Source organism: Podarcis gaigeae (assembly GCF_964106915.1).
Source record: "Podarcis gaigeae genome assembly, chromosome: 13".
Lineage (NCBI taxonomy): Eukaryota > Metazoa > Chordata > Lepidosauria > Squamata > Lacertidae > Podarcis > Podarcis gaigeae.
Window position 1 is genome coordinate 46,038,152 of NC_139689.1, and position 26,960 is coordinate 46,065,111.

General features: G+C 43.8%; 1 long non-coding RNA gene across 1 annotated transcript in view; it reads right to left on the bottom strand.

The window, feature by feature from the left end:
• LOC310830292 overlaps positions 1-26,960 on the bottom strand; it is a 313,780-nt gene that overhangs the window by 238,063 nt on the left and 48,757 nt on the right. The window lies entirely within an intron of this gene.

Genomic DNA, 26,960 nt, shown 5'->3' on the forward strand with positions numbered 1-26,960 from the left:
AAGACTCCCTGGAAAAGACCCTGATGTTGGGAAAGATGGAGGGCACAAGGAGAAGAGGACGACAGAGGACGAGATGGTTGGACAGTGTTCTCAAAGCTACAAACAGGAGTTTGACCAAACTGCGGGAGGCAGTGGAAGACAGGAGTGCCTGGCGTGCTCTGGTCCAGGGGGTCACGAAGAGTCGGATACGACTAAACAACTAAAGGACAACAAATGTTCTCATCTGCTTACAGTGGTCTTCTGAATAAATTATAAACTTTCCCCATTCCTTCTTGAATTTCTTGTCTTCTATTTATTTATTTATTTTATGAATATTTTATTAAGATTTTTGAATAAAAATGCAAAGATAAAGAAACAGCATAACATATATCATAACATACTTTCTTAACATCTTTGGACTCCCTCACACCTCCCGCTCCCATTTGCATCATTGTCAATTCTTGCCCGCAATTTATCATCTTGTTTACACTCTTGTGTCAGGTTCATTTAAATATAATCTGTTAGTTCTCCAATAGGTTTATAATTTTTCCTCAAACTTACTTATCATCTTAATTCCATCTAGTTTAGTGGTGCACAATTATTTATGATCTAGCATCCTTTCTTAACATTCAACCAAATTACAATGTTTTTTAAAATAAGTCTTGAATTTCTTCCAATCTTCTTCGACCCTCTCCTCTCCCAAGTCTCGGATTCTGCCAGTCATCTCAGCTAGTTCCATATAGTCCATCAGTTGCATCTGCCACTCTTCCAGCGTGGGTAGATCTTGAGTTTTCCAATTCTTAGCGATGAGTATCCTTGCTGCCGTTGTTGCGTACATGAAAAATGTTCGGTCCTTCTTTAACACCTTCTGACCGACAATGCCCAAAAGGAAGGCCTCTGGTTTCTTAGTGAAGGTATACTTAAATACCTTTTTCAGCTCATTATATATCATTTCCCAGAAGGCCTTCACCCTAGGGCAGGTCCACCAGAGGTGAAAGAATGTTCCTTCATTTTCTTTGCATTTCCAACATTTATTATCAGACAAATGGTATATCTTGGCAAGTTTAACTGGGGTCATGTACCATCTATATATCATTTTCATTACATTTTCTTTCAAAGCGTTACATGCAGTGAAGTTCAACCCAGTGGTCCACAACCTTTCCCAATCCTCGAACATGATATTATACCCAATGTCCTGTGCCCACTTTATCATAGCTGATTTAACCATTTCATCTTGTGTGTTCCATTTTAACAGCAAGTTATACATTCTTGAGAGTACCTTAGTCTTTGGTTCTAACAGTTCTGTTTCCAATTTTGATTTCTCCACCTGGAACCCTAGCTTTTTGTCGTTTTTAAAGACTTCTTTAATCTGAGCATAATGTAACCAGTCTCACACTTTATCCTTCATTTTCTCCAAACTCTGCAATTTCCAATTGTCTCCATCTTTTTCTAATATTTCCCAATATTTTGGCCATTTGGCCTCCATATTGGGTCTTTTTCGGGCCTTAGCTTCCAGAGGTGAAAGCCACCTTGGAGCTTTGTTTTCCAATAAGTCTTTGTATTTTGTCCAGACATTAAACACTGCTTTCCTGACAATATGGTTCTTAAAGGCCTTATTGCTCTTAACCTTATCATACCATAAGTATGCATGCCAACCAAAAGCATTGTTAAAACCTTCCAGGTCCAGTACATCAGTGTCTTCGAGAAGTAGCCAGTCTTTTAGCCAGCAGAAAGCTGCGGCTTCATAGTACAACTTTAGGTCTGGCAGGGCAAAGCCCCCTCTTTCTTTCGCATCAGTTAATATCTTAAACTTAATTCTGGGCTTTTTGCCCTGCCAGACAAATTTAGAGATATCTCTCTGCCACTTCCGGAAGCACTCCATCTTGTCCACAATCTGTAGTGTTTGAAACAAAAACAACATTTTTGGCAATAGGTAAAGGTAAAGGTAAAGGTACCCCTGCCCGTAGGGGCCAGTCTTGACAGACTCTGGGGTTGTGCGCCCATCTCACTTAAGAGGCCAGGGGCCAGCGCTGTCCGGAGACACTTCCGGGTCACGTGGCCAGCGTGACAAAGCTGCATCTGGCGAGCCAGAGCCGCACACGGAAACGCCGTTTACCTTCCCGCTGGTAAGCGGTCCCTATTTATCTACTATTTTTGGCAATACATTCATCTTAATAGCAGCAATTCGGCCTAGCAAAGAACTTGTCTTCTAGGTCTCTTGAGTTTTCCAGTCAGTTTTGCCATTTCAGCGTAGTCTAACAGCTTAGTTTGCCATTCCTCTCTGGTAGGAACTCTTTATTCTTTCCATCTCTGGGCTAGTAGCATCCTTGCTGCTGTTGTCACATACATGAAGAGTCTTTTCTTTTTTTTTTTTTTTAAATATTTTTTATTGCTTTTTTAAAGATACAAAAATACAGAAAAAAGAATAAAGAGTGGTTATATGAAAGAGAGATATAAATAACAAATTTCCATATTCTTTTTCCATCTAACCTATAGGACTTCCTCACATCCTCCGAACCCTGCGTTCTCTGTCTTATAAGGCATCAGCAATTTGTTAACTTATTTCAAAACTTATTGTAACTTCCATTTTATCATGTTCCCTATTTTCAATTTTACTGTCACTCAATTCTTATATGTTTTATATTAAACACAATAAAGTTGTTTCATTATTTTACCTCCGAATTCTTGTGTCTTAATTTTCATTCCAATAACTTACATTTGCTGAAGCTAGAATTTCCTGAAGGGTGCATTTTTTTTTTTTTTAACATTCATACAACTTATAGTGTTTTTTCAAATAGTCCTTAAACTTTTCCCAATCCTCCTCAGTTGTTTCTTCTCCCGCGTCTCGGATTCTGCCAGTCATTTCAGCCAGTTCCATATAGTCCATCAACTGCGATTGCCATTCCTCCAGCGTGGGTAAATCTTGTATCTTCCAGTATTTTGCAATCAGGATCCTTGCTGCTGTGGTAGCATACATAAAAAAGGTTCTGTCCTTCTTAAGCACTCTCTGGTCCACCATGCCCAGAAGGAAGGCCTCTGGTTTTTTAGGTAAGGTAAATCTCAATACCTTTTTTAGTTCATTATGGATCATTTCCCAGAAGGCCTTCACTTTCGGGCAGGTCCACCAGAGATGGAAAAATGTCCCTTCCGCCTCTCCACATTTCCAACATTTGTTGTCAGACAGATGATATATCTTGGCTAACTTGACTGGGGTCATGTACCACCGGTATACCATTTTCATAATATTTTCCTTCAAGGCAGTACATGCCGTGAATTTCAAACCGGTGTTCCATAACCTTTCCCAGTCTGCAAACATAATGTTATGCCCCACATCCTGAGCCCATTTTATCATAGCGGATTTGACTGTCTCATCCTGTGTATTCCACTTAAGCAGCAAGTTATACATTCTCGAAAGTAGTTTACTTTTTGGCTCTAACAATTCAGTCTCCAGTTTCGATTTTTCCACCTGGAATCCAACTTTTTTATCTATTTTAAATACCTCTTGAATTTGCGCATAGTGCAACCAATCTCGTACCTTAGTTTTCAATTTCTCCAAACTTAGCAACCTCCAATTGTCTCCAGTTTTTTCAATTATTTCCCAGTATTTAGGCCAATGGGCCTCCATGTTGGGTCTCTTACGAGCCTTGGCCTCCACCGGTGAGAGCCACCTCGGAGTTTTGCTCTCCAATAAGTCTTTGTATTTTATCCAGACCCTCCAAATTGCTCTTCTGACAATATGGTTTTTAAACAATTTGTGCACTTTAACCTTGTCATACCACAAATATGCATGCCATCCAAACGCATTGTCAAACCCTTCCAGATCTAGGACATCAGTGTTCTCCAATAAAATCCAATCTTTCAACCAGCAGAAGGCTGCAGATTCATAATATAGCCTCAAGTCTGGCAGGGCAAATCCCCCTCTTTCTTTCGCATCAGTTAATATTTTAAACTTTATTCGGGGCTTTTTGCCCTGCCAAACAAACTTAGAAATATCCTTCTGCCACTTTCCAAAACATTCCACCTTGTCCACGATCTGTAGGGCCTGAAACAAAAATAACATTTTCGGCAATACATTCATCTTTACAGCAGCTATTCGGCCTAACAAGGAAAGTTTCAGTCTTGACCATATATCCAAGTCTCTTTTGATTTCTGACCAACATTTCTCATAATTATCTTTAAACAAATTCAAATTTTTGGAGGTCAAGTACACCCCTAGGTATTTTACTTTTTTAACCACATTCAGCTCCGTTTCTTTAGAGAACTCATCTGTTTCTGTAACTGTCAATTTTTTTGCTAAAACCTTGGTTTTTTGCTTATTTAACTTAAACCCCGCCACCCGACCAAAATCAGAAATTAATTCTAACACTCTTTTAGTGCTGGAGACTGGTTCCTGAAGTGTTAATACCAAGTCATCTGCAAATGCTTTCAATTTATATTGTTTCACTCCGACCTCAATTCCCTGGACCAACCGGTCCTTTCTAATCATATTTAGCAACACCTCCAGGACTGAAATAAACAATAGGGGGGATAGGGGGCACCCCTGGCGTGTCCCTTTTTCAATTTTAAACTCCTCTGTCACCACATTGTTTACTATCAATTTAGCTTTTTGTTCTGTATAGATTGCTTCTATACCATTTTCGAACCCCCGCCCCACTCCCATCCCTTCCAAATTTTTCTTCATAAACATCCAAGAAATATTATCAAAGGCCTTCTCTGCATCAACAAAAATCAAAACCGCTCTGGTATTCAGATTTGTTTGTAGAAGTTCCAAAATGTCAATAATATTTCTTGTGTTATCAAACAAATGCCTACCAGGGAGAAAGCCAGCCTGGTCTTTGTGAATCACTTCATTTAGTACTTTTTTAAGTCTATTTGCCAAAATATCTGCAAAAAGTTTGTAATCCACATTTAGGAGTGAGATGGGGCGGTAGTTCTTAAGTTGGGTCTTTTCAGTCTCTGATTTAGGTACCAATGTGATGAAAGCTTCTTTCCACGTTTCCGGTGCCCTCCCTCCCTCCATTATCTGGTTGCAAACCTCCATCAAAGGTTGTATCAAATAGTCCTTTAAAACTTTATAATATTTGGAGGTTAAGCCGTCCGGGCCTGGGGACTTGCCAAGTTGAAGATTTTGAATGGCACTTTCAATTTCTTGCTGTGTAATATTACAGTTCAGGTTTGTTCTCATTTCCAGGGGTATTTTTTGTAATCCATTAGTTTTTAAAAATTGATCCACCTCTGAGGCTTTTTGCGGCCCTTGTGTATAAAGTTCTTTAAAGTACCTCTGGAAACACTTTCTGATTTCCTCGGGTTTCTGAACCATTCTCCCTTCAACCTCTAGATTTGTAACCGTATTAAGCTTTTGTCTCTTTTTCAACTGCCAAGCTAGCAGTTTCCCACACTTATTCGCCGATTCGAAGGATCTTTGTTTCATTTGTTTAATTTTCCATTCCACCTCTTGGTTTATCAGTTTTGAATATTGCGCCTGGAAGAATTTCACTTCTCTTAACACATCCTTCGACTTAGGCCTAGATCTTAATTTTTTCTCACCTTCTCTTATTCTCTCCAATATCTTCTCCTTCTTTTCATTCCAGAGCCTTTTCTTAATCGTGTTTTGTTGTATTAGAAACCCTCTCATGACTGCCTTACTTGCGTCCCAGATTGTTCTTTTTTCCACAGTAGTATTCAAATTTATCTCAAAATAGTCCTTTAGAGTTTTTTGGGCCTTCTTAACAATCTCCTGATCTCTTAGAATAGTGTCATTCATTTTCCATCTAAAGGATCCGGTTGTATTTAGTCTCAATTCCACTTTCAAGGCATTATGGTCGGAGCAGGTTTTTGGGCAGATTTCCACTTTTCTAGTCTTAGGTGCCAGTCCTCTAGTTGTCCAGATTTGGTCGATTCGTGTCCATGTCAGATGAGCTTCAGAAAAGAAAGTCCCTTCTTTCCCTAGGGGGTTCTTAACCCTCCAAATGTCTACTAAGTCCATATTGTCTGTCATTTCAAAAAAAGTTTTGGGTAGTCTGCCGTCTTTCGGAATGTTGGCACTTTGTGACTTATCCATATTTACAGACACAACCCCATTCATATCACCCAGCATAATGATGTTACTATAGTCCAAATAATCCAGCATAGTCTCATGCAGCTTCCTGAAGAATTCCGACTTTCCCTCATTTGGAGCATATATTCCTAATATCAAAATTTTTTCTCCTTGCGTCTGTATTTCAATCGCCAAAATTCGGCCATGTTCATCTTTAAATAAAAATTTCGGTGACAGGCTCTCCTTTGCGTAAATCACCACTCCTCTCTTCTTAACTTTGTCTGAAGAAATAAATTCTTGGCCTAGTCTTTTGTTAATTAACACTTTTCTATGGAGCCTTGTCACATGTGTTTCCTGTAGGCAGATAACGTCCAATTGTTCCTTTTTCAAAATGTGAAAGACTTTCCTTCTTTTTTCCGGGGAGTTTCCGCCATTTATGTTCCAACTAAGAAGCTGTAGAGACATCCTGGATCAATTGACGGGTTCTACAATGGGGTATCTAAGCTTCCTCCCGATCCCGGGGGAGGTAATGCTGGTCCTGGTCCTGGTGGTATAACTCTTGGAGATGGTCCCGGTGGTGGTGGAGGCCAAGAAGCTGCAGCTCCTTTTTGCAGGTCCTCCTCGTGGTCGTGTAGGAACTTCTGCTGGTCTTCAGGTGATTTAATCTTTATTTTCCTTCCTTTATAAGTAAATGAAAGTCCTTGTGGAAACTCCCACCTATAAGGAATTCCGTTGTGTCTCAACAGTTTGGTCAAATCTATATAGGTAGTCCTAAGTTCCAAGAGATATTTGGGTATATCTCTGTAAATTTCGGCCCTTTTACCTTCTACCTCCAAAGATTTCTTAAAATGTAGGCCTAGTATCTTATCCCTTTCTTCTCTTGATCTCAGAGCAACCAAACAGTCTCTGGGCTTGTCTTTCTTTACTGATTTTCCCAGTCTAAAGGCTGTCACAATTTTAAAGTCCTTTTCTTCCTCAATTCCCCAGAATTTGGAAAACAAAAGTGTCAAAAATCCCTCTAGATTATTTTGTTCCAATTCCGGGATAGCCCTTATCCTGAGATTACTATCTTTACTTTTCAATTCAACCAATGCCAGGTAGGCTTGTTGTTCCCCTACCTGCCTTCTCAAAGGTCTTACCTCTCCTTTAATTTCCTCCACCTTTAAGTTCGCCTGTTCTGCTTTTTGATTGGCTTCCACAGCTAATTTAAAGTTTTCTGCCGTAGCTCCTTGCAATTTCTCAATTGCCTGGGTGTGCTGCGAAACCTGTTCAGTTAATTTGCCAATAGAGGATGTAGCTTGGTCAATCTTTGATGTTTGATTGTCCACTTTTTGGTTTAAAACTGCCAATTGTTCCAAAATTTGTTTTAAAACTGTTTCAGATCCTCCAGTTGCCATGTCTTCTGCAGCAGGCTGCACTAGTTCCACCTCCTGTGCTGTCAGCACAGTTGGGACAGATGATCTGCGGTGATGAGTTAGAGTTGTTTGCAAAAGTTGCCCAGATTTTTTCTCTTTTTCTTTATCTTTATCTTTAGCTGCTCTTGTTCTCCCTGTGCCGCTCATTCCACACCTGCCTCTGTTCAAGGTCAGATGGTCTTTTGTCCCATGGGAAAAGCAAGTCCCAAATATAAATAAAAAGAACCACAAAAAGTTTCAATAAAGCTCAGTTCCCATGCAACTATATTTCCACAGTCCTATAGGGGGAGTATTTCAAAGCTTCAAAAAAGAAAGGAACTATTTTCCGCCATTGAAGTTCCTCAATTCCCCATATTGAGTTTTGTAATTCCCAAACACGAAAGGAAGGTTTCCAGAACTTCTAATCTCTTAAAATCCAGCCATAAAGTATCGATACAGGTCCATGCAACAATGTTTAATGTTAGTATCTCAGTCTATGCAACAATTTCGATCTCTGCAACAATGTCGTCAGTTTGACAGCAGTTTGACAGTTCTTTTTCTATGCACTGGCAGCCCGGTGACGGGGTTATCTCTTTCAACCCCGTTTAGCCCAAAAATTGGAGGGTAGTTCTAAAGAATAAAAGTCTATACAATCCACAGTTCTTTCCTTTTTATCTTCAAAATACAGAGTCTCTCAATGCACCCTTTCTTCCACTTTTACAATCCCTTTTTAAGTACTTCAGCTCGTTTCCAAGCCCTTGCTTTGATCTAATTAGCAGAGTCGGGAGGCGGACTTCCTGTTACTCGCCTCCCGCTTTCGGCCGAATTTCTTCAGTTTAGTTAGAAAATTTAGGACCCTTACTCACGGGTATGTTGCTCCAATTCCGATAATTTCAAGAAGAAAGGTCAGCGCTCATCAGCAGCAGCAGCGCGGCTTTGCTTCCACGAAAAGAGCGATGAACTCACAGCGCCGCTCCCCCTTTCACGTTCCGGAGCCTCTTACGAGGCTCCTTCCCCGCTTCTGGGGGGGCTCCAGGCGCCCGCCGAGTCCCACGGCCGCAGGCTCACTCTGCCTGCAGTTTTTCTTGATGGGTCTCCGCTTTGCCGTAGCGGACGACCCTTTTTCGCGGAGCCCCTCTTCACAGCGCAAAGAGGACCGCCATTGCTGTTTCGCGCCGCCTCCGGAAGTCCATGAAGAGTCTTTTCTGTTCCTTTGGGATGTCGGTACCTATAATTCCTAATAGAAAGGCTTCTGGTATTTGAAACATTTTTTCCCCCAGTTCATTATATATCATTTCCCATAAAGCCTTTATTACCTTACCTGACCACCACATATGATAAAAAGTACCTTCTTTTTCTTTACCTTTCCAGCAGGTATTTGTACTGTTTTATATATTTTTTTTGCTAATTTACTAGGAGTTAAATACCACCGGTACATCATTTTCACATCATTTTCAGCGTACAACATGCCTTGAATTTCAAATCCGTTTTCCATAACCTTTCCCAATCTGAAATCTGAATATTATGCCCCAAATCCCTTGCCCAGTGTATTGTTACAGATTTACCCTGTTCATCTTTTGTATGTCACTCCAAGAGCATGCAAAACTACCCTTCTTAGAAGTTGGGGGACCTAGCAATAATCTGAGTGCAAGAGAGCATCAGTTTTTTCTTTCTTTCTTAATGCCACTTGTCATTTTTTCCCCCAGTTCATTATATATCATTTCCCATAAAGCCTTTATTACCTTACCTGACCACCACATATGATAAAAAGTACCTTCTTTTTCTTTACCTTTCCAGCAGGTATTTGTACTGTTTTATATTTTTTTTTTGCTAATTTACTAGGAGTTAAATACCACCGGTACATCATTTTCACATCATTTTCAGCGTACAACATGCCTTGAATTTCAAATCCGTTTTCCATAACCTTTCCCAATCTGAAATCTGAATATTATGCCCCAAATCCCTTGCCCAGTGTATTGTTACAGATTTACCCTGTTCATCTTTTGTATGTCACTCCAAGAGCATGCAAAACTACCCTTCTTAGAAGTTGGGGGACCTAGCAATAATCTGAGTGCAAGAGAGCATCAGTTTTTTCTTTCTTTCTTAATGCCACTTGTCATGGGTGTAGCCAGGATTTATGTTAACAAGGGGCAGGCTTTATGGGGGTGGGGGAAGAACTTCAGTTAGTTAAGTATTTTTAGTGATTCTTATTGGTTTAGGGCAGGGGGTCAGCAAACATTTTCAGCTGGGGGCCAGTCCACTGTCCCTCAGACCTTGTGGGGGGCCGGATTATGTTTTGAAGGGAAAAAATGAACTAATTCCTATACCCCACAAATAACCCAGAGATGCATTTTAAATAAAAGCACACATTCTACTCATGTAAAAACACGCTGCTTCCCAGACCGTCCGTGGGCCAGACTGAGGCAGCGATTGGGCCGGATCCAGCCCCTGGGCCTTAGTTTGCCTGCCCATGGTTTAGGGGGGCACTGGCTGTTAATTCGTTTCCAGGTCAAATTCAAAGCGCTGGTTTTCACCTGCAAAGCCTCAGACAGCTCAGGCCCACAATACCTCAAGGATTGCCTTCTTGCATACGAAGTGGCCTGGACCCTGCAATCACCACCTGAGGCCCTTCTTCATAACCCTCCTCCATGAGAGGTCCAGAGGGTGGCAACAAGAGACACGACCTTTTGTGTGTTGGCTCCCTGCTTGTGGAATGCTCTTCTCAGGGAGGCTCACCTGTGGCCTTCGTTACATATCTTTAAGCGCTAGGCAAAATTTTTCCTCTTTTCCCAGGCCTTTGGCTCATTAAACAATCTATGACCACATAAACTGTGCCGCTGGGACGAGGGCATTGTTTTTAGTTATGTATTTTTGTGTTTTTATACGATAAACCATCTTGCAATCCTCAAATGAGGGGCAGTATAACATGAAGAAGCTTGAGATTTCGTTTGGCCCCAATGGCCTGCTTCCAGTGTCAACATTCAGCCTCGGCAGATGGGAAAGATCAATGTAAAGCAATGTCTCTGAGCATATGAAGTGTGCATTTCACACACACACCCCAAACTGAGGAACCACAGCTCCTGAACGCAGCACATGATGGGAGTTTAACTCCTGTTTGCTACCTCTCCTTTTCTTGCGTGGTGTTTCACCAGCCATGGGAGCGCCCCCCCCGGTACAAATGCATGTAAATCAATAAGGGGCCAGGAATGCGTGTAAATCAATAAGGGGCCAGAGGCCAGGAACCTCTGTATATCCAGAAATGATGAAACGTTTTCACAAGCGTGGCCACAACAGCCTCTGGCTGTTGTTAATGCAATACAGAAAGCGGGGGGGGGGGGGGGATAAAATCCACATGGCTTCTTTCATTTAATTTGCAGAGTGGTGAAAATTAATTTGCAGGCTGAGGAAAACCAAGCGTCAATTGTTTGTGCACATTTGCTCAGAAGTAAGTGTCACCATGGGGACGCGGATGGCACTGTGGGTTAAACCACAGAGCCTAGGAGGTCGGCAGTTCGAATCCCCGTGACGGGGTGAGCTCCCGTTGCTCGGTCCCTGCTCCTGCCGACCTAGCAGTTTGAAAGCACGTCAAAGTGCAAGAAGATAAATAGGTACCGCTCCGGCAGGAAGGTAAATGGCGGTTCCGTGCACTGCTCTGGTTCGCCAGAAGCGGCTTAGTCATGCTGGCCACATGACCCGGAAGCTGTACGCCAGCTCCCTCGGCCAGTAAAGCAAGATGAGCGCTGCAACCCCAGAGTCGGCCATGACTGGAGCTAATGGTCAGGGGTCCCTTTACCTTTAAGTGTCACTGTGGTCAGTGGAGACTTGCAAAGCACGACCGGGCTTCTGAAAACAAGAAGAACCTGATAGTGGATTCAGGCTCGTTTAAAAGCAAAAAAACCCACAAGATATAAATGTCTTGTTACAGGGGATTAATCTACCATTTAATTTGGCATTATCTCCATACACTAAATGCAGTGCTGTTCCAGTAAGACTGCAGCCTTTTGCCAGTGGCAAGTGAATTGCACTCATTTATGAAGGAATCTAAGCAAGTTTCTATTAACTAACCAATATCTGAAGGAGAAAATCATCTCCACCAAACAGTCTTTCACAGGGCAAAGGGCCCAACGATAAAAGTCAAATGTACGTGCTCAGAGTTGTGAAAGGCTGTCTGAAAATTAATTGTACACAGCTCAGTCTTAAGCATTTAGCATTTGTGAAATAGTATTCAAAGAGCTTCATCTCTACTGCCTTGATTTCATCCTTACATCTAAGGAGGGATCAGAATCATTATCCCCATTTTGCAGATGGGATGACTGAGGCCGAGACAGGCTTGCTTGCTTAAGACCCCCCTAGTGAGTTCATGGTAGGAGTGAGATTCCTGCTCTGGTTTTCCGAATTCACAGCAGCCTTTATCAGCTATAGTACACCATCTCTCAGTACCCCTGTACATTTGTACCTCGGGTTAAGAACTTAATTCGTTCTTAACCTGAAACTGTTCTTAACCTGAGGTGCCACTTTAGCTAATGGGGCCTCCCACTGCTGCCACGTGATTTCTGTTCACATCCTAAAGCAAAGTTCTTAACCCGAGGTACTAATTTTGGGTTAGCGGAGTCTGTAACCTGAAGCGTCTGTATCCCGAGGTACCACTGTTTTCAATGGGAATTAATCCTCAAAGTCTGCGTAAGATGATAGCCTCAGGCTGTAGATCAATTGAGGATAAGCCCAGCAAATCAGAGCAGGGTTTATTTCTGAGTAAATATGCATATATTCAAGTCTCTAAGGTATGGGTAGGCAAACTAAGGCCCGGGGCCGGATCCGGCCCAATCGCCTTGCAAATCCGGCCCATGGACCGTCTGGGAATCAGCATGTTTTTACATGAGTAGAATGTGCCCTTTTATTTAAACTGCATCTCTGGGTTATTTGTGGGGCCTGCCTGGTGTTTTTACATGAGCAGAATGTGTGCTTTTATTTAAAATGCATCTCTGGGTTATTTGTGGGGCATAGGAATTTGTGCATTATTTTTCCAAAATATAGTCCTGCCCCCCACAAGGTCTGAGGGACAGTGGACCGGCCCCCTGCAGCAAATGTTTGCTGACCACTGCTGAGTCTAAGGCCACCAAAAGATGTAATGGATCTGTCACTGGATCAATGAATTGCAGGGAGGGGAGCTCAGATGTTGGGGCCACATCAGCGCTGGGGTGAGGATATTAAAACCCTTCCCTCTGTGCCTCCTGCCCCAGTTGAAAAAGAGAAAAGAAAAGCTATAAAGCTGTGCAGCAGGAAAAAAAAAACGTGCAGGCATCTGTATCATCCCGTATTCTTTCCACTTTTGAGGAAGCAATATAGATCTGCTGGAAGGGAGTTTTCAAACTCTCATCTTTGTTCCCCCACCCCCAAAAGAAACTCATGGAAGATATAATCAAGGAACTCTCTGTCTGGTACTGGTGCTTTGCGTGGTGTGATGCCCATGCTTATTTATCTATTGATTTTCCAGTTATTCCTAGTAATAGGTAAAGGTAAAGGGACCCCTGACCATTAGGTCCAGTCGTGACCAACTCTGGGGTTGCGGCGCTCATATCGCTTTATTGGCCGAGGGAGCCGGTGTACAGCTTCCGGGTCATGTGGCCAGCATGACTAAGCCACTTCTGGCGAACCAGAGCAGCGCACGGAAACGCCGTTTACCTTCCTGCCGGAGCGGTACCTATTTATCTACTTGCACTTTGACGGGCTTTTGAACTGCTAGGTTGGCAGGAGCAGGGACCGAGTAACGGGAGCTCACCCCGTCGTGGGGATTTGAACCGCCAGCCTTCTGACTGGCAAGTCCTAGGCTCTGTGGTTTAACCCACAGTGCCACCTGCGTCCCTTATTCCTAGTAATACTTCCTGCAAAAACAGAGCAAGCTTGAAGACAATTCTCCCCACCCCCCGTGGTTTGCTGAGATCCAGGAAAGTCTGACCAGGCTGAGTGTCCGGCTAGGAAAGATCCCACTTGGAAACTTCCTGCTTATGCAAAGGGTTTGGGGACGGTGGTTTTATACAACTATCACAATGGAAAGAGGCTCTCGGAAAAAGGAAAGCTCTCAGAATAAAGGGGATATCATCTTCTTGTTGTTGCTGTTTAGTCATTTACTCGTGTCCGACTCTTCGTGACCCCATGGACCAGAGCACGCCAGGCACTCCTGTCTTCCACTGCCTCCCGCAGTTTGGTCAAACTCATGTTTGTAGCTTCATTGCTTTTCTCCCAAGAAGCAGGGGTCTTTTAATTTCGTGACTGCTGTCACTATCTGCAGTGATCACCTTCTACACACCATAAATGCAGATGGGTTGAACACAGTTATTCCCTCTTCCCAGGGAATCCTGGGAATTGTAGTTCCAAACAGTGTGCACCTTAAGATTTCTAAGATCTCCTTGCTCTGGCCAGACTGCAGTTCTGGAATCAGTTGCAGGAGCAAGTTTTCAAAAAGGGAAAACACAGAAACGGTGGCATAATCTCCACAGGCTATATAGTTTTGGAGATTGAACTGTGGTGGGCATCCCTTTATTTATTTATTGTAATAATATTTTTATTACATTTTCAACAAAAATAACAACAACAAACAACAAACACAACAACAACAACAACATCAACAATACCACACACACACACACACAGTATCAAATCCATAAAATTGGGTTCTCCGAATTCCGTGACTTCCCTCCTCACCCTCCGCCCCCCAGTTCCTTAAATTTCCTTTTCAACTGCATATCATTTCTATTCCAAATTATTATTTCTTCTTGGAATAACAGGTTTGGAATTGCTCAAGAAAGATGTTAAATTATTTTTGTATGCCACAACTGCTGCTCAAATTTTACTAGATAAAAAGTGGAAAACGCAAGAATTACCAACGGTGGAAGAATGGCAGATGAAGATAATGGATTTTTTGGAGCTAGCCGACCTAACCGGAAGAATTCGTGACTAGAAGGAGGAGGAGTATCAGGAAGAATGGAAAAAAATTAATGACTATTTAGTTAGACATGTTAAGTTAAATTAATTGGAAACAGCTTGCAGATACCTAATTGGCTAAGGATTATATATAAGTTAAGTGATGAATTAATATGTTTAATTCCAAAATGAAAAGATTTAAGGATGTTAATGTTCAAGTTAAATTTTATAAGAACTGTGATTTGGAAAACCGTTAAAAGGATATGCATTGAAATTCAACCAAGGGGAAGCGAGGAAGTCACTTAACAATGTTAATAAGTGTAATTTTTAATAAGATTATGATTTATGTTTGTTTGTTTGTTTATATTTTTGTGAAAATTAATAAAATAAAATGAAATAAAAAATGGCAGTGCAGTTTCTGTCTCTTTGTCATGTGCCTTTAAAAAAGACGTGCTTCTGGGTCAAGGCAATGAATGGTCCATATAGCTTTGAGCCTTTCCTGGACGCTTCGCAGGTAGTGTAAAGTGGAAACAAGGCAGTCATGGAATATTCCATTCACTGCTGGTTGGTCTTCTATTTCAGGAGCAGGAGATCTTGACTACCTCCTCTTCCAGGAAACTGCCCTTTGACCCTTTCCAAGAGCTTGTAGCTCATCAATTGCATTTGCTTTCTAGAAGAAAAGCTCTAAAGTTCAAGCTTTGCCAGAGGCACACAGTGTGACTGTGAGTATCAAACACCATATTGCACTGGGCCTGAAAGATCTACGCTGCATCCCAGTACGTTTCCGAGCCACAATTCAAAGTGTTGGTGCTGACCTTTAAATCCCGAAACAGCCTGAAGGAGCATCTCCACCTCCATCGTTCATCGTCCAGCGCCGAGGGCCTTCTGGCAGTTCTCTCACTGCGAGAAGTGAGGTTACAGGGAACCAGGCAAAGGGCCTTCTCGGTAGTGGCACCCACCCTGTGGAACGCCCTCCCATCAGATGTCAAAGAGATAAACAACTATCTGACTTTTAGAAGATATCTGAAGACAGTCCTGTTCAGGGAAGTTTTAAATGTTTGATTATGTTTCTATACAGGGCTTTTTTTCTGGGTGGACACAGGGGTATGCATACCCCTAAACCAGCGGTTCTCAACCTGTGGGTCCCCATATGTTGTTGGACTACAACTCCCATCATCCCTGAGCTCTGGCCTTGCTAGCTAGGGGTGATGGGAGTTGTAGTCCAACAACATCTGGGGACCCACAGGTTGAGAATCGCTGCCCTAAACATTTAGTGAATCTAAGTTTGGCCTCATTGAGGGGCAGTATTTCAATATCAGTAGGAAAATGAGAGTACAGTGGTACCTCAGGTTACATACGCTTCAGGTTACATACGCTTCAGGTTACAGACTCCGCTAACCCAGAAATAGTGCTTCAGGTTAAGAACTTTGCTTCAGGATGAGAACAGAAATCGGGCTCCGGCGGTAGCGGGAGGCCCCATTAGCTAAAGTGGTCTTCAGGTTAAGAACAGTTTCAGGTTAAGTACGGACCTCCAGAAAGAATTAAGTAGTTAACCTGAGGTACCACTGTACCCCTAAACGTTTTGTTTAAAGAAAAAAAAAAGCACAGTTTCTATGTGTGTTGGAAGCTGCCCAGAGGGGCTGGGGCAAGCCAGCCAGATGGGTGGGGTTTAAATAATAAAATTACCATCAATAATAATATTACTCAGGAGCTGTGATCCTTCCATCTTGTCCTTAGAAATCAGCAGTGAAGCCAGATTTCTCGCTAGACTGTGTGCGGCTTGGCTGCCCTTAGTAGTGGCTGGTCTTCAGCCCAAAGCCTGGAGTTTCTGGCAAGAGTAATTTCAAACATTGTTCTCGGTCACAAAACCAGCCATCCGTTGGAAGGAATTTGGTCACAGCCTTTGGCCTGTTCCGCCAACCGCAGATCTTGATGGGTGACTGCAGGCTGGGCAAAGGGCTGCCTTTTTATTTGTGCTAAATTTACCCGCTGTGAAATGAATGGCACGAGCGCCTGCCGCAGTTGAAAGGGCCTATCGTGGAGCTGGGCGTAGGAGTGGCAGTACAAGCGTACCTTGCCAAGACCCTTCTGCGAAATACCTTGCATGTACGGAAAAGAATGCCAAGTTTGTTGCCAAATGGGTTGTATCTCATGGCAGGCATTGTGCTGAGGTCACAAGGACAGGTCTACTGTTCTTATCTAAGCAGCATCAACAGAATGGGAGGAAATACATTCCAGAGATGCAAGGCTGCTCAAACCGTAGCTTGCTCGAGACAGGAGTATTTCTTGGACCCTGAGAGAGGACTTATTGTATGTATGTACTGGATGGATGGATGGATGGATGGATGGATAGATGGATGTACAGTGGTACCTCAGGTTACATACACTTCAGGTTACAGACGCTTCAGGTTACAGACTCCGCTAACCCAGAAATAGTACCTCAGGTTAAGAACTTTGCTTCAGGATGAGAACAGAAATCGTGCTCCAGTAGCGCGGCAGCAGCGGGAGGCCCCGTTAGCTAAAGTGGTGCTTCAGGTTAAGAACAGTTTCAGGTTAAGAACGGACCTCCGGAACGAATTAAGTACTGTTATGTACTGAAGCTCTCACCCTGGGCCAGCAGGGGGATACGGTAGATAGTTATGCAAATGAAGTATCGAAAGTGACGTTCAGTGATTGGATAGTTTAGAAAGTTGTTACAGTAACATTGTACTGGAGCTCTATATAAGCAGGCTGGCTGAACCCTTCAGTTCAGTTCTGTTCTGGCCTCTGAATAAACAAGAGCTGTTTGAAGAATCGCTGTGTCGTCTGATATGTTCACCCACAACTTAACAAGTACGTAACTAGAGGTACTACTGTATGTATGTATGTATGTATGTATGTATGTATGTATGTACAGTGCTGGATTTACGTATAGGCTAAACAAGCTATAGCTTAGGGCCCTACTCTCTTGGCCTCCCTCCCAAATTTACCGTATTTTTCCTTCTATAACACGCAGATTTTTTCTCCTAAAAAGGAAGGGGAAATGTCTGTGCATGTTATGGAGCGAATGTGTGGTCCCTGGAGCCAAATGGTGCAAGGGGAGGCAAAAAAAAGCAGGCAAAAATCGCGCGTCTCCTAGAAGGGAAAGCTGAAAAGAGGAAGTGGCTGCTTTCCTGCATTCTGCCTCAGGGTCTTACTGCCCACCCAGCTCTGTTTCCTTGCTGTGTTTGCTCAAACGGAACAAAGAGCAGGGAAAGCCCCTCCCCTCCAGGCAAGCAGAAGGGAAAGCTCCGTGCAGGAGGGAGAGAGAGAGAGAGCGCGTGGGAGCTGGCTGGCTTGGGTGGGTAGGTGAGGGAAAACTTTTGCCTTCCTTTCCTCCCTCCCGTTATACCCCTGTCCTGCATTCTTAGCCAGCTGCTTCTCTGCACACCCCTCTCGTGCTCCTTGTCCGTTCTGTGTTTTTCCTTCCCTACCCACTTAAAATGTGGTTAAAAAGCATAGATCCACATGGATCCTCAGGATCTTTGCATTGGGTCACCCCAAATTCACCATCAGATCACATAGCATGTCCATGGCTACAGCCTGCCCCCCCAAAATCATGTACCCACTGTTGCCTGGGGCTGCAATGGTGCAAAAACGTGGTTTAAAAGCATGGATCTACATGGAGAACACTGATGTCCTGGATCTGGAAGGGTTTGACAATGCGTTTGGGTGGCATGCATATTTGTGGTATGACAAGGTTAAAGTGCACAAATTGTTTAAAAACCATATTGTCAGAAGAGCAATTTGGAGGGTCTGGATAAAATACAAAGACTTATTGGAGAGTAAAACTCCGAGGTGGCTCTCACCGGTGGAGGCCAAGGCTCGTAAGAGACCCAACATGGAGGCCCATTGGCCTAAATACTGGGAAATAATTGAAAAAACTGGAGACAATTGGAGGTTGCTAAGTTTGGAGAAATTGAAAACTAAGGTACGAGATTGGTTGCACTATGCGCAAATTCAAGAGGTATTTAAAATAGATAAAAAAGTTGGATTCCAGGTGGAAAAATCGAAACTAGAGACTGAATTGTTAGAGCCAAAAAGTAAACTACTTTCGAGAATGTATAACTTGCTGCTTAAGTGGAATACACAGGATGAGACAGTCAAATCCGCTATGATAAAATGGGCTCAGGATGTGGGGCATAACATTATGTTTGCAGACTGGGAAAGGTTATGGAACACCGGTTTGAAATTCACGGCATGTACTGCCTTGAAGGAAAATATTATGAAAATGGTATACCGGTGGTACATGACCCCAGTCAAGTTAGCCAAGATATATCATCTGTCTGACAACAAATGTTGGAAATGTGGAGAGGCGGAAGGGACATTCTTCCATCTCTGGTGGACCTGCCCGAAAGTGAAGGCCTTCTGGGAAATGATCCATAATGAACTAAAAAAGGTATTGAGATTTACCTTACCTAAAAAACCAGAGGCCTTCCTTCTGGGCATGGTGGACCAGAGAGTGCTTAAGAAGGACAGAACCTTTTTTATGTATGCTACCACAGCAGCAAGGATCCTGATTGCAAAATACTGGAAGATACAAGATTTACCCACGCTGGAGGAATGGCAATCGCAGTTGATGGACTATATGGAACTGGCTGAAATGACTGGCAGAATCCGAGACGCGGGAGAAGAAACAACTGAGGAGGATTGGGAAAAGTTTAAGGACTATTTGAAAAAACACTATAAGTTGTATGAATGTTAAAAAAAAAAAATGCACCTTTCAGGAAATTCTAGCTTCAGCAAATGTAAGTTATTGGAATGAAAATTAAGACACAAGAATTCAGAGGTAAAATAATGAAACAACTTTATTGTGTTTAATATAAAACATATAAGAATTGAGTGACAGTAAAATTGAAAATAGGGAACATGATAAAATGGAAGTTACAATAAGTTTTGAAATAAGTTAACAAATTGCTGATGCCTTATAAGACAGAGAACGCAGGGTTCGGAGGATGTGAGGAAGTCCTATAGGTTAGATGGAAAAAGAATATGGAAATTTGTTATTTATATCTCTCTTTCATATAACCACTCTTTATTCTTTTTTCTGTATCTCTGTATCTTTAAAAAAGCAATAAAAAATGTATAAAAAAAATAATAAAAAAAAATAAAAGCATGGATCTACATGGATCCTCAGGATCTTTGCATTAGGTCACCCCAAATTCACCATCAGATCACATAGCATGTCCATGGCTACAGTCTGCCCCCCAAAAATCACGCACCCACTGTTGCCTGAGGCTGCAATGGTGCAAAAACATGGTTAAAAAGCATGGATCCACATGGATCCTCAGGATCTTTGCATTAGGTCAGCCCAAATTCACCATCAGAGCACATAGCATGTCCATGGCTACAGCCTGCCCCCCCAAAATCACGCACCCACTGTTGCCTGGGGCTGCAATGGTGCAAAAACGTGGTTACAAAGCATGGATCCACAGGGATTCTCAGGATTTTTGCATTGGGTCACCCCAAATTCACCATCAGAGCACATAGCATGTCCATGGCTACAGCCTGCCCCCCCAAAATCACGCACCCACTGTTGCCTGGGGCTGCAATGGTGCAAAAACGTGGTTACAAAGCATGGATCCACAGGGATTTTCAGGATTTTTGCATTGGGTCACCCCAAATTCACCATCAGATCACATGTCTGTGGCCACAGCATGAAGCACAAAAATGATACAACCACTGTTTCATTCAGAATGTTTTTTCCCTTGTTTTCCTCCTCTAAAAACGATGTGCGTGTTATGGTCAGGTGCGTGTTATAGAGCGAAAAATACGGTACTTCTTCTTAATTGTATTTCACTATTAAATAGAAGCTGAGGCTCCAATACTTTGGCCACCTCATGAGAAGAGAAGACTCCCTGGAAAAGACCCTGATGTTGGGAAACATTGAGGGCACAAGGAGAAGAGGACGACAGAGAACGAGATGGTTGGACAGTGTTCTTGAAGCTCCCAGCAGGAGTTTGACCAACCTTTGGGAGGCAGTGGAAGACAGGAGTGCCTGGCGTGCTCTGGTCCATGGGGTCACGAAGAGTCGGACACGACTAAACAACTAAACAACAACAACAACATTAACATACCGTACTTCTTCTTTATTGTATTTCAGTTCAACAATTACTTTGATAAAATATATATTTTGTTATGTGCAAATGGCCTTAGATTCCTGCTAGTTCCATAAATTACCATATAGCATATATTCATCACAAAAAACAGTGATAATTTGTTGTTGACAAAGGACAGCTGGACATTACCAAAGGGCCCTATTACCTTCAGGAGCTTGAGGCCTCATCAAACTTAAATCCGGCCCTACATACATACATACATTCAGTGGAACCTTGGTTCTCGAACGCCTTCGTACACGAACATTGCGGCTCCCAGACACCGAAAACCCGGAAGTAAGTGTTCCGGTTTTCGAATGTTTTTCAGAAGCTGAATGTCTGATGCGGTTGTCAGCTATTGTTTCCAGGGTGCCTGCGCCAATCAAAAGACCTTGGTTTTCAAACGTTTCGGAACGGACATCTGGAATGGATTACAGTGGTACCTCGGGTTAAGTACTTAATTCGTTCCGGAGGTCCATTCTTAACCTGAAACTGTTCTTAACCTGACGCACCACTTTAGCTAATGGGGCCTCCTGCTGCTGCTGCACCGCTGAAGCCCGATTTCTGTACTTATCCTGAAGCAAAGTTCTTAACCTGAGGTACTATTTCTGGTTTAGCGGAGTCTGTAACCTGAAGCATATGTAACCTGAAGCATATGTAACGTGAGGTACCACTGTACGTTTGAGAACCAAGGTACCACTGTACATACTTACCTACCTACCTACCTACCTACCTACCTACCTACCTACACTGCCTTTTTTTCTAACAGGGACTTAAAGTGGCTTACAGATAAAAATAACAACAGCTAAGAACATAGGAAAAAACCAATAATTAGAAAAATGATATACAATGAAATGAAAAGGATGTTTAAAATAATGTTTGTTAAAAAAAACCCCAGAAGTCTTTCTCTTGGGAATTTTAGGGATAGAACTGTCTAAATTGTATAGAAATTTATTTATGTATGTGACTACAGCGGCAAGAATGTTACTTGCCCCAAAATGGAATGAAGAAGAAGTCCCAGCAAAGGAAGAATGGATACAAAAACTTATGGAATACTGTATGCAGAAATGTAGGCAGAAAGCCACTACCGACCTAAAGAGGGGGTGGGGTTGCGGGCTCACGCCCCTATCATCAATCTCGCGGGGCCAGCGGCAGCCCTGCGAGAAGCAGGGATTCCCCCACCACATTAATATTCACCGCCCATAGCGGCAGCCAATCGGCTGCCGGCGTGGGCGGGCTTCCCGGGATCACTTAAGGTCGGGGCAGCCCTGGCTCGCCCCTTTTCGTCCCCACAGCTGCAGCGGTTTCCCACCCACCTGCCCTCTAGGTTTGCATTTGGACTTTGCTATGGGCTTCGGCTGGTCGCCGCAAGGGGCCTGGTAGGAGTTTTTCCATTTGGCTAATTGGCTGTATTTTAGAAGCCACTTGGTTTTTTCGCCTACCTCCTAGCAAAACGTCACAACTCCTTGGTTTTCGCGGTTAGGCATTGGCAGGGGTATTGTTATGGAAATGAGGTCTGGGGGGAGGAACGCCATCACCTCCCCCAAAAGCTTGAAGGGTAGTTCGTTAAAGGACTCCTGGGGGCGTCGCCTCGTCCGAAACCTACGGAGGCTAGGGCCTAAAGCGCGCCCCCGAGCGGTAACCCCCTGGGGAGTGCCCAGGGATGTGCATCTCGGGGGCTCCCCCGATTGGTGCTTAACCCTTCCCGGTTAGACTGGATAGTCTGGTAGGGCCAATGCCTAAAGCCAATACCACTCTTACCTGTAATCAATAAAGTTGTGGCCATTTTCGCCCATTAACCTAAAATTCTGGTGTCCGGTGTCGTTATTTACTTCATCTTTGGGATGGGGCGGGATTGCCACGCAAACTTACCTGAGGAGTAAGAAATCAAGATAACAAACTTTTTATAAAAGAACGGAAATGGTTTATTGAATATTTACAGACAAATTGTAAACAGATAAAAACACTGACAGGATTATTGTAATAACCTGCAGCTACGTAAGAGTACTGTATATATTTAAAGAAGATAAATAAATGAGTAAGTTAAGTTAATTTGGATATGCAGAAGATATTAAAAGTAAATTTAAGGAACCGCAGAAAGAGGGGGAAGGAACTCAAGTTTTAAAATGTCAAAATGACTGTAAAATCAGTGAAATGTATATACCATATATATGAAAAGTAAATACAGTGGTACCTTGGGTTAGGGACGCGGGTGGCGCTGTGGATTAAACCACAGAATCAGGGATTTGCCAATCAGAAGGTTGGAGGTTCGAATCCCCGCGAGGGGGTGAGCTCCCATTGCTCAGTCCCTGCTCCTGCCAACCTAGCAGTTTGAAAGCATGTCAAAGTGCAAGTAGATAAATAGGTACAGCTCTGGTGGGAAGGTAAACGGCGTTTCCGTGTGTTGCTCTGGTTCGCCAGAAGCGGCTTAGTCATGCTGGCCACATGACCCAGAAGATGTATGCCGGCTTCCTCGGCCAATAAAGCAAGATGAGCGCCACAACCCCAGAGTCAACCATGACCGGACCTAATGGTCAGGGGTCCCTTTACCCTTTACTACCTCAGGTAATATTTCTGGGTTAGCGGAGTCTGTAACCTGAAGCGTCTGTACACACACACACACACACACACACACACACTATATATATATATATTTGTGCGTGTCTGTTAAAACATATAGATAATTACAATAGCAGCAGCAAAGCAGCAGCCTTTTCATTAAAAACAGTCAGTTCCCAGAAACCTGTTGGAACAGGAACGTCTTTACATGTCAGCAGAAGGAAGCAGCCAGTCTCGCTTCTCTAGGGAGGGAGTTCCAGAGTCTGGGGGAAGCCACTGAGAAGGCCCTGTCTTGCATCCCCAAACAAGTATGACTGGGAGGGTGGCAGAACCAAAAAGAGGTCCTCCAACAAAGATCTCAGTACCCAGGTAGGTTCATCTGAGGGAACAGCGCTTTATTCAGCAAGCACACAGAATGCTTTCCTCTCTCCTGAACAGGAATGGATGACTATAGCAACGATGGTCAACATGGCATCCTACAGATTTTGGTTGACTACAACTCCCATCGGTCCCAGACAGTGCAGCCAATGGTCAGGGATTATGTGAATTGTAGTCTGGCAATGTCTGGAGAGCATCGCGTCAGCAGAGCCCGAACTACAGAATAACTTTTTTGAGAACCGGTGTAGGAAGCATCCTTGCTTCATGATTTGTTGCATATACTTCCTTCCTCGTGGCTTGCAATATATACACAAAACTAACCACAAGCAAATGTAATGTTGGCAAAGGCTGGTCTATAGGTGTGATTCTTGCATTTGTTGAGAGAGAAATTCCAAGTTCAGGAGTCTACCTACAGTTCTGGAGATGGTATGCTAAAGGTAAAAAAGGTAAAAGACCCCTGGATGGTTAAGTCCAGTCAAAGGCGACTATGTGCTCTTCTTGCTTTCAGGCGAAGGGAGCCGGTGTTTGTCATGTGGCCAGCATGACTAAACCACTTCTGGCGCAACGGGACACCGTGATGGAAACCAGAGCGCACAGAAACACTGTTTACCTTCCCGCCACACTGGTACCTATTTATCTACTTGCACTGGTGTGCTTTCGAAATGCTAGGTTGGCAGGAGCTGGAACAGAGCAATGGGAGCTCACAGCGTCACAGGGATTCCGAACACCATAGATCATGGAAGCTGCTGTAGATAACATTTCCTTGCATCTTACACCTTGAATGCATCAATTCGATGCATTCAGTTGGTGGGAGCTATTGATGGTGGAGCTGGTGTTTTACATTGTAGGGGCGAGGTCCTCTGGGCTTCCAATTCTATGATTCTATGAAATACACAGGCAAACCTAATACTCGAATTAGCCGTTAAAGAAATCAAGGAGACTAAAGGACATGGGAGGGGATGATGACCATCTTCTGGAAGTTCAGTCCAGTTCCACAACTTTGCTTTATAACTGGTCCTAGTCTTGGTCCTGAGAAGACTGCCACTCAGGGATGCCCTGATCCAACTGCACCAAGTGCCCAAGGAGAGAAACAAGAAGTTCAGAGGATGAGTGTGGTCTCATTGGGAAGAGGGACCTCAGTCACCTGGAAGGAAGCAGTCTTGAGAAACCACTTCTAAAGGAGGAGCCTTCTCTAGACATGGACTATTGCTCCTGCTATTGGCCCGTTGCAAATATTCCCTTTTGGGGTGGGGAATTTTGGATGATGCTGATCTCGATCTAGAGATGTACTTAGGCTCCCTTGCGCCCTTGGCAAGGTGCTCCACCGAGGCACCCAGAGGAGCCTGTGCACCTCACCCAGCTGCCCAGAGCAGTGGAGAAGGAGCCCAGGGAGCACATGTTTGTGCCCCCCCAAGCCCTTGGTGGGGGCCAACTTAACCAAGCCTAGGTACACCTCTGCCTAGTTGGATTCCCAACTCAGATTTGGTACTGAAGATCCCTTGGTTGTCTTGGTGGATGTCTTGGAAGAAGTATAGGGACCTCAACCCTCTTAACTCTTGTGAACCTCTTGTTGTTGTTGTTGTTTAGTTGTTTAGTCATGTCCGACTCTTCGTGACCCCCTGGACCAGAGCACGCCAGGCACTCCTGTCTTCCACTGCCTCCCACAGTTTGGTCAAACTCATGCTGGTAGCTTCGAGAACACTGTCCAACCATCTCGTCCTCTGTCGTCCCCTTCTCCTTGTGCCCTCCATCTTTCCCAACATCAGGGTCTTTTCCATGGAGTCTTCTCTTCTCCTGAGGTGGCCAAAGTATTGGAGTCTCAGCTTCAGGATCTGTCCTTCCAGTGAGCACTCAGGGCTGATTTTCTTCAGGATGGATAGCTTTGATCTTCTTGCAGTCCATGGGACTCTCAAGAGTCTCCTCCAGCATCATAATTCAAAAGCATCAGTTCTTTGGCTCTCACTTCCATACATCACTACTGGGAAAACCATAGCTTTAACTATACAGACCTTTGTTGGCAAGGTGATGTCTCTGCTTTTTAAGATGCTGTCTAGGTTTGTCATTGCTTTTCTCCCAAGAAGCAGGTGACTTTTGATTTCGTGACCGCTAAACCTCTTAGCAGTGTTCAAAACCATTGGTAGGACTGAATATACAAAAGTGTTCATGCACAAAACAAAACCCGACGTAGAAATAACCATCCTACCCACAGAAGGATGAACAGTGTGTGTGTGTGTGTGTGTGTGTGTGTGTGTGTGTGTGTGTGAACCAAAAACCAGACCATTCAACTAGACTGTTACACTTTGGCCAATGGTTAGGGGTGATGGGAGCGGTGGTCCAGAAACACAGAACCACAGAACTGTAAAGTTGGAAGGGATTCCTAGTTGTTATGTACTGAGTTGAATAGGATCCAAAAGGCAGCAGTCTGATTGGTCCACAGGAGCCACCCAATCCAGCTCCAGGTGGAAGTGAATCCGCAACTTGATTGTCCTACAGGAGAATCCCGGAATTAGCCAATCACATGGGGCCCGTTGTGTAAATAATGTATATAAGGCAGACATTCTGGGGGAACTTCCATTCCTCCTCACCAATATGAGCTGAATAAAGAGCATGAAATCAACTCTCGATTCCGAGTATATTTCACTGGTGACGAGGATGGGATCCTGCTGAGCTGACCGCCACACACAGCACCGCAGCACTGCCACCTGCCGCACCGCTGCCTCGCACGGTGTATCCAGGCTTCAGCTCCAGGACCAAGAAACTGAGAATGGCAACCGACAGCAGCTTCTCACTGTTCAACCCAGCATCAGGAGACTAGGAAGCGTACGCCTCCCATTTCACCTTCCTCCTAGAAGCCAAAGGGGTCACCAATGAAGACGACGGCAAGAAGAGGGCGATATTCTTCAGTGTCTGTGGAAAGGAGATGTTCAAAATCTCCCGGGCTCTCCTTGCGCCTGAAGATGTCGCTACTGTTCCTTACAAAACAATAATGGAACGGCTGAAGGGGCACTTCTCGCCACAGCCCTCAGTGGTGGCTCGTCGAAATGCCTTCTACGCAAAGCGGTAAGCCCCTGGGGAAACCATAACTGGGTTTGTGACCTCCCTCCACAATGCACAAACCCTTTGCCCGGTGAGGGACTCATATCCATCACCCTGAAATTAAGAACCGCAAGTTCTGCCTGTTGAGCTATCCCAGGCATCTGAAAGGCAGCGTATTCCCTGCTGTTGTCGTGGAGGATGTTGTGATGTATCTCTTGGGTTGAGCAATGCAGCCACTTAGGTCAGCAAAATCTATGCCAGTTAATCGGGGCTGCAATTCTCTGTCCACTTACTAGCACCCAGCAGGACTTTCTTTCTGAGCAAGCCTGTTTTGGAGTGGGCTGCAGGCCTAGCAACTCTGCGTGCTAAACAATCTGACGCAGGATGGCCAAGCGGAGTTTACTAGCTGGTGATTCATTTTGTGCCTCTGCATTTTGAGGAAGGTCAAGAGGCCCGGTGGTGGGCCGTATGCAGTGTGTGTTTCTACATGCTCCAGTCATAACAAAACTGCGCATTATTCACAGAGGATGTTGCCTGGATAAA